The sequence below is a fragment of the Phascolarctos cinereus genome, unplaced genomic scaffold, assembly GCF_003287225.1.
Source record: "Phascolarctos cinereus isolate Bilbo 61053 unplaced genomic scaffold, phaCin_HiC Scaffold_4;HRSCAF=312, whole genome shotgun sequence".
NCBI classification, from domain to species: Eukaryota; Metazoa; Chordata; class Mammalia; order Diprotodontia; family Phascolarctidae; genus Phascolarctos; species Phascolarctos cinereus.
This window is the reverse complement of record NW_027555847.1, coordinates 142,593,744-142,603,976: the sequence shown is the minus strand read 5'-3', so window position 1 is coordinate 142,603,976 and position 10,233 is coordinate 142,593,744. Positions and strand designations below refer to the sequence as shown.

Here is a 10,233-nt window from a genome sequence, read left to right as displayed (position 1 = left end):
TTCATGACCCCATTTAGGGTTTTCTTGGTTGCCATTTCCTTCTCCAGTTCATTTTACAGATGAAGAAACTGAGGCAAACAGGATTAAGTGACTTACTCAGGGTCACACAGCTCATTAGTGTCTGAAGTCAGATTTGAAGTCAGGAAGATGAGTCTACCTGACTCCAGGCCCAGCACTGTATCCACTGTACCACCTAACTGCCCCTTTCACCTCAAGTGTATATTAATTATTATATCTGAACTCTTGTCCCACAAGAGCTGGTGAGGCACTGTGGTTCAGCAGAAAGAATGCTAGCCGTGGGTTCACAGGACCTAGGAATGAATCCTTGACACTTTCCATGGACCACTTACACTCTCTGCATCTCAGTTTTCCCATCTTTAAAATAAGCAAATTGGACTAACTGACCCATTAAGGTCTCTTCAAGCTCTAAATTTATAATATCTCCAGGCCTGTTAAATATTATGAATTATCCACAGCTATTGTCTGAAGTGTACTGGAGCCAGATCAAAAAGGCTACAGAGACGTGACTGGTTAATTTTCACTGTGAGCATTTACACTTTAGCTAGGTGGATGCAGTGATAGGCACTGGCCCTGGATTCAGGAGGACCTGAGTTCAAATCCTGCCTCACACACATAACACTTACTAGCTGTGTGACACTGGGCAAGTCACTTAAACCCCATTTCCTAGCCAAAAAAAAAATTGGCAAATGCTACAGATCAGACTTTGATTTATTTGATGTTTTGCTGATTGTCTAGACTTAAGAAAATGATGGAGAAAGTGTTAATGAAACAGACCAATCTTAAAAATGAATCCTGAGTACATTTTTTTTCCCTGGAGAGGCCCGTAAAACACCAGCACATTCCTGCTTACATATGTCACAAGTAAGGGCACACAACTAATTATTCTCAATTTTCTTACCTGTAAAATGGGGATAAAATGTAATCTGTTATTTACCTTAATTATTTCCCCACTTTCCTATCTGTAAATGAGGATAACAAGGTAACCTGCAATTTAAAACTAATTATTCTTGATTTCCTTATCTGTGAAAGAGATAATGTGACCTGTAATCTAGAAAATGTAACGTAGTCTATCAAATGTGGATAATAATACCTTCTTGCCTACTTTATAAGACTGTTATAAAATCAAATGAGATAATGTACATCTTAGGAGTGATAGGACAGTATGGAAGGATGAGCTCAAATTAAAAGGCAACTAAGGGAATGAAAATGCTCATGATCAGAAAGAGGGAAAGTTCTGTGACAGCAATCATCTGAACGGTCAAAATTCTGCAAAAGTCAGAAGGTAGACTTTGTCCATTCTCACCTTAACTTTTTATTTTAATTAGACTGAATTTCTGACTTTGAAGATTGTGATTGCACATAGGTAATTTCTATGAACATTTTGGCAGAAGGACAGAATCTTACTAGTGCTTCTTCAAAGACTCATTGTAGTAAGGAGGTGACTGTGACCTTTAAAGTTAATATGTGCAGAACAGGAGCTATGGCAGGTTCTACAAGGCTGGAAAGTCTTTAGGTCTAAGCCCTTAGCAGACTGTGCCTGTCATCTGAGGACCAGCTTAGCTGAGATTGGAGAGGCTTGGCACCAAAAAGGCTGAACAGCAGATGAATGTAAGCTCTGGCAGAAAGATAACATCTTGAAATCAGGACTGTTTCATTTTTGTATTCACTTGTATCCTCAGGCTTTAATGCAGTGACCAACACATTAAAAAATTATCTGTGATTTCAACTGCATTGAGATGAAATCCCTGTATATAGAAGTCCCAGGGAGGAAATCTCTATCAAGGCAGTGCAGCAACCACTGCAATGTACAGTCTTAGAGACAGTCTAAATGAGTTGCCCAGTATCACCCACTCAGTGTATGTCAGAGGAAAGACTTGAATCCTTATTCTGAGGCTGTCACTCCATCACACCATGCTGCCTCTATATAGTAGGAGTTTAATAAATGGTTGTTGAATTGAATTCATTGGCTTGAACCAGTGAAAGAATTTTTGCCCAGCAACTCATAAAACCGTCCATGAATATGTGGAGGAGTTTAACCTGAGTGACCCACATTGATGAAATTACAGGGTTTTTTTTTGATGTATTCTGAGGTAAGAAGAAGAAAGAAAACTTTAAATGGAAAAAAAAATTTAAATTAAGGATAGAGTAGTATCACAGGACTTTTGAGGAGACATGTGTCATTGAAGTAATTATTTCAATGCCCTCAATTTAGAGATGAAGAAACTGGGGCCATAATGGGTAAAGTGATCTGCCCAAAGTATTATAACTAGTAGGTGGCACAGCTGGAATGACCAACAAACCTTGCTCTTCTGACTCTACATCCAGTGATTTTCCCAGAATAATCCTTTAAGGAGAAAAATTCTTTTGGACTATTTCTTTTGGTACACTTCTTGCTACTAGTTTGCTCAAATATATCATCTACTTCAGGAGCCTAATTTTTTCCCCTGCAGATAGGACCAAATATGTTGACCTCCCGTCACCAAATGTAATCTCATCAAAGAATACCTGAGCCAGGTACAGTGAAAACTGGGTGCTTGTGTTTGTTTTTCAAGCTTAAAAAAGTCCCTAAGTACTTTTAAGGAGGGCCATTTAATTAACAAACTAGACAAGAAAGACAATGTACTCATTTTCTGATACGCATCAGCTAAAGTGTAGGCAGGAAGCATTTTTTAATTTTTTATACTCACATCAGCAAGTGTGACTTTAATTGTGTTGGGTGTGTGAGAAGTTCACATCCCTCCTCCCCAGCCCCTGAATTTAATTGAGAGAGATAGGTGGTTATGAGGTAGTAAAAATTATTTGAAGTTCTAGTCCATGTCATCTGGCCTCAACTCAGTGAGATAAACTGAAGTTTTCTGATCATGGCTTCCTCCCTGGAATTTCCTCATGGCTTTTGTATCTTTGCTGGTGGTGTCTCTATTGCATAAAGGAGTGGTCTCAGACTCAAAGTACATGTTTGTTTTAAGTTCATAGCATTCTTTTATTGCAGCAATACTCTGTAAGTCTTTCTTCCCCTTCGTAAATACTCAACCCAATTATATATATATTTTTCTAAACAAAGGACAGAGGGCTATATAATATGCCTTAGGAAATGGCAAAGCCCATCAATGTGAGATTCCTGACTAGGAACCATGCTACAGAGTTTTCATTGAGAAGAAGACTTTTGACTGAGCAAATTTCTTAAAGCAGCTTTCACATCCTTTTCCTAATGCTATAGATGACGGATTTGCATGGTGACGACACCATAAAACATGGAAATGAGTTTGTCTGTTGCTTGCAACTTGTAGCTCCAAGAAGGTCCTGAGACTTGGGTTTTGCATACATGAAGAAGATGGTCCCATAAAATATGATCACTACTGTCAGGTGAGCTGAGCACATGCAGAAGGCTTTGCGCCTTCCCTTGGCTGAGTTCATCCTTAGAATGGTAAAGAGGATAAAGGTATAGGAGAAAAAAAATAATCAGCAATGGTAGAACCAGAAAGACCATATTGGAGACCTCCATAGTAATCACATTGAGGGATATATCGGTACAGGCTAACTTTTAAGACTGCTATGACCTCACAAGCGAAATGATTGATGACATTATTTCCACAGAAAGGTAACTGCATGGCAAGAACTGTTTGTACTCCTGAGTTCATCTCCCCTGACAGCCAAGACACTGAAGCCATCAGCATGTACACAATCTTGTTCATGATGATGGGGTATCTTAGAGGGTTGCATATGGCCACATAACGATCAAATGCCACCATGCCCAAGAGTAAACATTCAGTTGATCCCATGGCAAAACCGAGGAACATTTGTATTGCACATCCTGTGAAGGAAATGTTTCTTTTCTTAGATAAAAAGCTTACCAGGGTTGAAGGTATCGAAGTAGTTGTGTAACAGATGTCCAGGAAGGAGAGGTTACTGAGGAAGAAGTACATAAGGGTGTGAAGATGAGAATAAATATACTTGCTATTGCCAAACAGGATTACTAAGTACATCACTAGAATTAGAATGAAGAAAATGATCTCAAGTCTTGGGTAGCCGGAAAGTCCCAGAAGAAGAAATTCTGTCACTAAAGTTTTATTAATTCTTTCCATTTCTTCTCCTTGCAGGAGTTCATGGGAAGAAATAATGCAAAATTCTTGACTCACGTATTGTAAAGATCTCCAGCAATCATGTCACTAGGTTGTCACCACGGAGCTTGGTTTGAAATTATTTTCATTTCTGATCACAATGAAGAGCTTCTTTTCTTAGAAGAAAGAGGGATCAGAAGTGACTAAAAGATTCTATTTTCCTTCATCAATCTCTGTGATGCCAGGAGGCCCAGAAGTGCCATCTCTGCTGATGAATTCAGTCTTCAGTAATTGCAACACTCAGGCTTGCCATGTCTTTCAAACAGCAATGTCTAATTCTGTTCCACTTGTACAGACCTAGCTAGGGCATGAAGGAAAGGGTAACAGATTAAGCATTGGATTTTTCCGTGATGTAAATGTATTCTCTTGCCAATTTGTAAGCTAATTCATATGAACACCACAAATTCATCACACTTTTATTAAGCACTAGCTATGGGCAAAGTACCATTCTAGGCACTGGAGATACCTACTCTCAAGAAGTTTATATTCTACTGAGTGGGTACAATATATACATAAATAAATATAGTCCAAGGAAAACTGATAAAAGGGAGAGCACTACCAATTTTGAGGGGATCTGTAAAGGCTATAAAGGAAGTGACATGAATTGAGCTTTGTGAGAAGATATGGGTTCTAAAATGTAGAGGTGAGGAAGGAATACCTTCCAGGAATGGGACGTCACATATCATTTGATACCAAATTGAAAAAAAAGTCTAGAATGAGCATAATGCTTGGTTACTGTGTTACAACTAATGTCAAATAGCAAGAATTTATGGGGCAGACCCTACGTTAGTCATTGTTAGTGGAGAAAAGAGGGAGACACAATCTCTAGCCTCAAAGAATTTGAAAACTAATTTTGGAGGCAAGAATAACAGACAGAGACCAACTAATGAACAATTCAAGATGGTACACAATGACATTCTGAGCGGAGGAACTAACATGAGCAAAGACTAAAAGGTAAAATGAGATTAGGTTCTTGTGTGATAGTGAGGAGTCCAGACTTACTAGAATCAGAGGAATAAGAGGTGTGTTGGAGTCTACTGGGAAATAAAGTTGGATAGATGAGTAAAATGATGTCAGATTATATGATCCCTTGAAATCCAAGCAGAGGAATTATGACTTGGTGAAGTAGGCAGTAAGGATTCACAGAAGGCTTTTGAGTAGAAAAATGAAATGTTAAAAGCTACATTTAAGGAAAATCATCATAGCTGGTCTGATACTAACTGTGGCAACCAAATCCATTATATGTCCATCCATTCATTCATTTGACTAGATAGAATGAGTGGGATTTTCCCTAAGTCAGGTGTCCCAAAGATCAAGTCCTCAAGGTCATGGAAGGTCTGCTCTAGGCAAATGGGGTTTAAGTTCAGGAAGGTCAGCCAAAGCAGGAAATGGAAGAGGCTAGGCTAGGAGACCACTGATACTCTGTTTGGGTGAGACAGCCTTAAAATATGAACAGTTGCCTATAACAACATCCTTGCCTATTAAATAAGGAGTTCAAACTAAGTGGCCTCTAAAGAACTGTTTGTTTTAACATTCTATGAATCTATCAAATGCCTACTTTGGGCAAAGCACTGTGATCATTTGTCCTTTGCTTAAAAAATCTCTAGTCAGTTAACCCCTATTTGTGTTTATTATATGTCAGCCATCGTGGTAAATTCTGGGGATACAAAGAAAGGCAAAAAGACCATTCTTGCCCTCAAGGAGTATATACACATTCTAATGGGGGGAAATAATATGTAAATAACTAGGTTTATAAAAGATGTAAACAAAATAGATGGAGGTAATCTGAAAGGAGAAAGTAGCTGGGGGCATGTAGGGAAGACCCCTTGCAGAAGGTGGGATTTGAGCTGAATCTTGAAGGAAAAGTAAGAGGTGAAGATAAGTAGGCCAGAGCATATCAGTTGTGGGGGACAGTCAGTGAAAAGGCATGCAGCATCTCATGGGAACACCAGCACGTTGGCCAGTGTAGCTAACATTATGGAAGACGTGGAAGGCAGTAAGGTAGAGGTGAAGTGATTTGCCCAGGGCACGCTATGGTTTCAGAGGTGACATTTGAATCCAGGTATTCCGATCTCTAAGCCCATCATCCTACCAACATGCCATGCTGCCTCTGTATAAGATGCATGTAATAGACACTTTAAAAAGTATTTGTTGAATGAATGGATTGTTAGGTGCTATTTGTTATTCCATTAAAAATATAAATAAAATTGGCCAGCTAATTGGATCTACATTTTTTCCCATCCATAATCTTTTACCTTGCAATTCTGTAGCCACTTGTTCATTACGGTATCTCCTTCTGATATGCCTCTTTAGGACTTTCTCCCTTGATGAGATGTTTTGGGGCTTCTCTCACTAATGACCTTTCTCAACCCTGATCCTTCTTGATCTTTCTGTAGCATTTTATACTGTCAATCACACTCTCCTCCTCTTTCCTTTTTTCTTTCTGGGTTTTTGTGACACTGTCCCCCTAAATATGAAGGTAAGGTAATTTGTTTGCTGTGTCTCGTGGCAAAAGACAACATCCCTAATATCAACCTGTGTGTGTATGAACAGTATTGTTGTTCAGTCGTTTTTCAGTCGTGTCCAACTCTTCATGACCCCATTTGAGGTTTTCTTGGAAGAGATACTGGAGTGGTTTGCCATTTCCTTCTGTATCTCATTTTACAGATAAGGAAACTGAGGCAAACAGTGTTAAGTGACTTGTCCAGGATCACACAACTAAGTAAGTGTCTGAGGTCAGATTTGAACTCAGGAAGATGAGTCTTCCTGCCTCCAGGCCTAGCTTTCTGTCCACTGCATCACCTAGTTCCCATATTACTGGTTACAAAGGGACAAAATGAAAGGATTTGAACCTGTGCACATCCACTGTAAATCACAAAATATACACCTTGTTGAGAGGAGGCAGTGAAGTATAGAATCATAGAATATCAGAGACTGGCAAGGGAAAAAAGGGAAAGCTGAAAGTTCATATGATCCAACACCCTCAGGTTAAAAATTAAGTGGCCTTGACCAATAGAGGTGTAATGAGCATGCAATGGTCACGTTGCTAGTGGCAAAGCCAAGATTGGAACCCAAGTTTTCAGGACCACAAGCCAGGGCTCTTTCCACTACATTACACTACCTCTCTCATTGGCATCATCTTGTTATTGTAAGATAGTACATCTTTATTTTCCTATCCAGATTTTGACTCTTCTGCTTTTCATCATCACAAAAAATTGAGTGATCTAACATATTTTTCTTCCCTTCAAACACCTGTATAAAGTACTTTGATGTACATTGAAATATGTTTATTAGCCAATCCTCCAAACCCATCCTTGAGCAGAAGAACTTTTCACTCTCATGTGGAGACATTTTTCAATTTCACTTAATCTTATCTAGACTGATTATCAAATCTAGATTTATTTTAGTGTCTGAATTGGATTAATTGCATCGTGAGTAAAGCCAGGTGCACTCTGAACCTACTTTGGATTTAACCAAATTAATAATCTTCTCTTTCTTTTTTGTAGCCTTAGTTCTTTAGTTTCTCTCTTACCTAATGGTTGGATTCTGGTGTAATAACTCCTGATTTAAGTTCAATCCAACAGAGACTTGCTGAACACCAGCTGCCCACAGAGACCTTCTTGTGCTAGATGCTGGAAGAACTGCAATATGAGTGTCTCATTTCAGGTGACTGTTAATAGTGTGTTCTGAGTCCCTTAATTGTATTGTTAATTCTTTATACCACAGTCCAGACAAATTCCATTCTGCCTCATACTATAGATTTTTGTGCATTAAAAAAATGAATTCCCTGTATTGTATTGTAAGCTCTTTGAATTCAGAAGTTATTTCCTTCTTATCTTTGCATTCTCCTTCGGTGCTCTTTCACATTTTTATTGTTATTCAGTCGTTTTTCAGAAGTGTGTGATTCTTTGTGACTTCATTTGGGGTTTTCTTGGCAAAGATGCTATAGCGATTTGCCATTTCTCCAGCACATTTTACAGGTGAGGAAACCAAAGGAAATAGGGTTAAGTGACTTCCCCAGGGTCACACAACTAGTAAGTATTAGAGGCTGGATTCAACTCAAGAAGATGAGTTTTCCTGACTCCAGGTCCAACATTCCATCCACAGTTGCCACCTTGCTGCCCCAAGCTTTTTACACAGTAGATGTTTAATAAACATTTGTTTTTTCTATATCTTAGTATTTCAATTGTACAATATTTATAACATCTAAATCTACTATGTTTCCTCAACTATGTGATACAGTGGATAAAACATGGAACTTGGAGACAGGAAGATCTGAGTTCAAATTCTGCCTTAGAAACTTACTAGCTATGTGACTCTGTGAAAGTCACCCTCTCCCAACCTCAGATTCCTCATCTGTAAAATCAAGATCATTAAAGCATCATCTCAAGGGGTTTCTTGTGGGGATCAAATGAGTTAACTTATGTACAGTACTTTGTAAATCTTAAAGCACTACATAAATGCTAGTTATTATCACTCATAATAATAATAATGCTTATTATACTTTATATTATAATATCACTTTATTGTATTTTAATGTTTATATTATATTTATATCATAATATTATAATGATTATTGTATGCATAATAGTAATAATTATTACTATCAATTCCTGAGTTTTGCATGAGATTACATATTATGTGGAACAACAATGAATTCTTGCTATAAGCCTTTGTAAACAAATCACTCAGGACAGGAAACAGCTACAATTCAGAAAAATTACTAAATGATGAGTTACTAGGTGAAGTATTGAAGTCTAAAAGTAGTTATAGATTACAGTATAATAACTCAGGCTATTCATAGTCTATCTAACCAAATTCTGGTGTAGATATCATCAGAAATTGAAAAATTCCAGTGTGTCATCTGGTCGTTATATCGAAGGCTTACCTGGAGGTTTGAGGAATTATTTCCACCTCTTCAAAGAGATACCTTACTTCTTCCAAAACATCACCAAATAATTGCTGACATTAAGTTAGTCTGCATACATTTCATGAATTGCCAGATTCTGGTGGATGAATCCCAGTAAATATCTGTTAAGCAGCCATTACCCAATGCAATCAAGGCTAATCTCCAAAGCAATTTAAAGTTGAAAAGTGGAAAGTGCCGAATATAGAAACTTTCTGATGCTTCAGGGACAATGGTCCACAGAGCAATTAGAAAGAAGTTAGTGCATTCTAATTGAAGAGTAAGTCAAAGGAAGAAGAAAACATCTCTTGCTAATACAGCTTTAGGGAAGGAGAATTTTGAAGAATAGCTGAGAAATTTAAGGCTGTGGGTCAGGCAAATTGGACAATTAAGACAGAGCTTTTAATTATCTATCCATCTATCTATCTATCTATCTATCTATCTATCTATCTATCTATCTGCCTGCCTGCCTGCCTCCTGCCTGCCTGCCTGTCTGTCTATCTATCTATCTATCTATCTATCTATCTATCTATCTATCTATGTATCTACATCTGTTTACCTAGTCATCTGTCTTTCTGTCTCTATGTCTCCCTATACATACATATATATTAGGAGATACACAGGTGCATATGCATACTGTTATCATTGTTTGACTTTAGTTCTCAAAGAGGACCAAGGACATCATGAGGGTGATGTCTTGACTTTCAAGTGAATTGGATTTAAGTGAGGCAGGGCTTTACAAAGTTATCAGCCTCGATCTCTTTCCAATCATTGGAGTCCAGTGGCAAGACTTAAATTAGATCCACTGACACTGGCCCTGGGTGCAGTGGGAGAACTTGGCATTTTTAAGCTAAGGTCTTTCCCAGGTGTCAGTTTCTCTGAGGCAGCACCCATTCAGTGATTCAGGGCTAGGTTAGAATTGAGAAAAAAGACAGTTTACTTTGCCTTCCCAAAAGAATCAATCTGGGAAGAGAATACTCTCAGAGTTTCTGGCTAGGACAGAGAAGAACTGAGACCAACTCACTCGTCCAAGGCTATATGACTAGTAAGTGACAAAGACAGGCTTTGAATCCAGATTTTCCTGAAGTAAATCCTGTATTTACTGGAATGAAGAAATGAGCAGAGTGATTCAAACTAAAATTTTTTCCAATAATATTTTCAGTAAAACAATTGTTTTTGTTGTGAATT

At 38.1% G+C, this 10,233-nt stretch overlaps 1 pseudogene; it reads right to left on the bottom strand.

The window, feature by feature from the left end:
- Positions 1–3,166: 3,166 nt before the first annotated feature.
- On the bottom strand, positions 3,167–4,127 carry LOC110214495 (olfactory receptor 13C3-like; annotated as a pseudogene).
- Between the last annotated feature and the right edge of the window lie 6,106 nt (positions 4,128–10,233).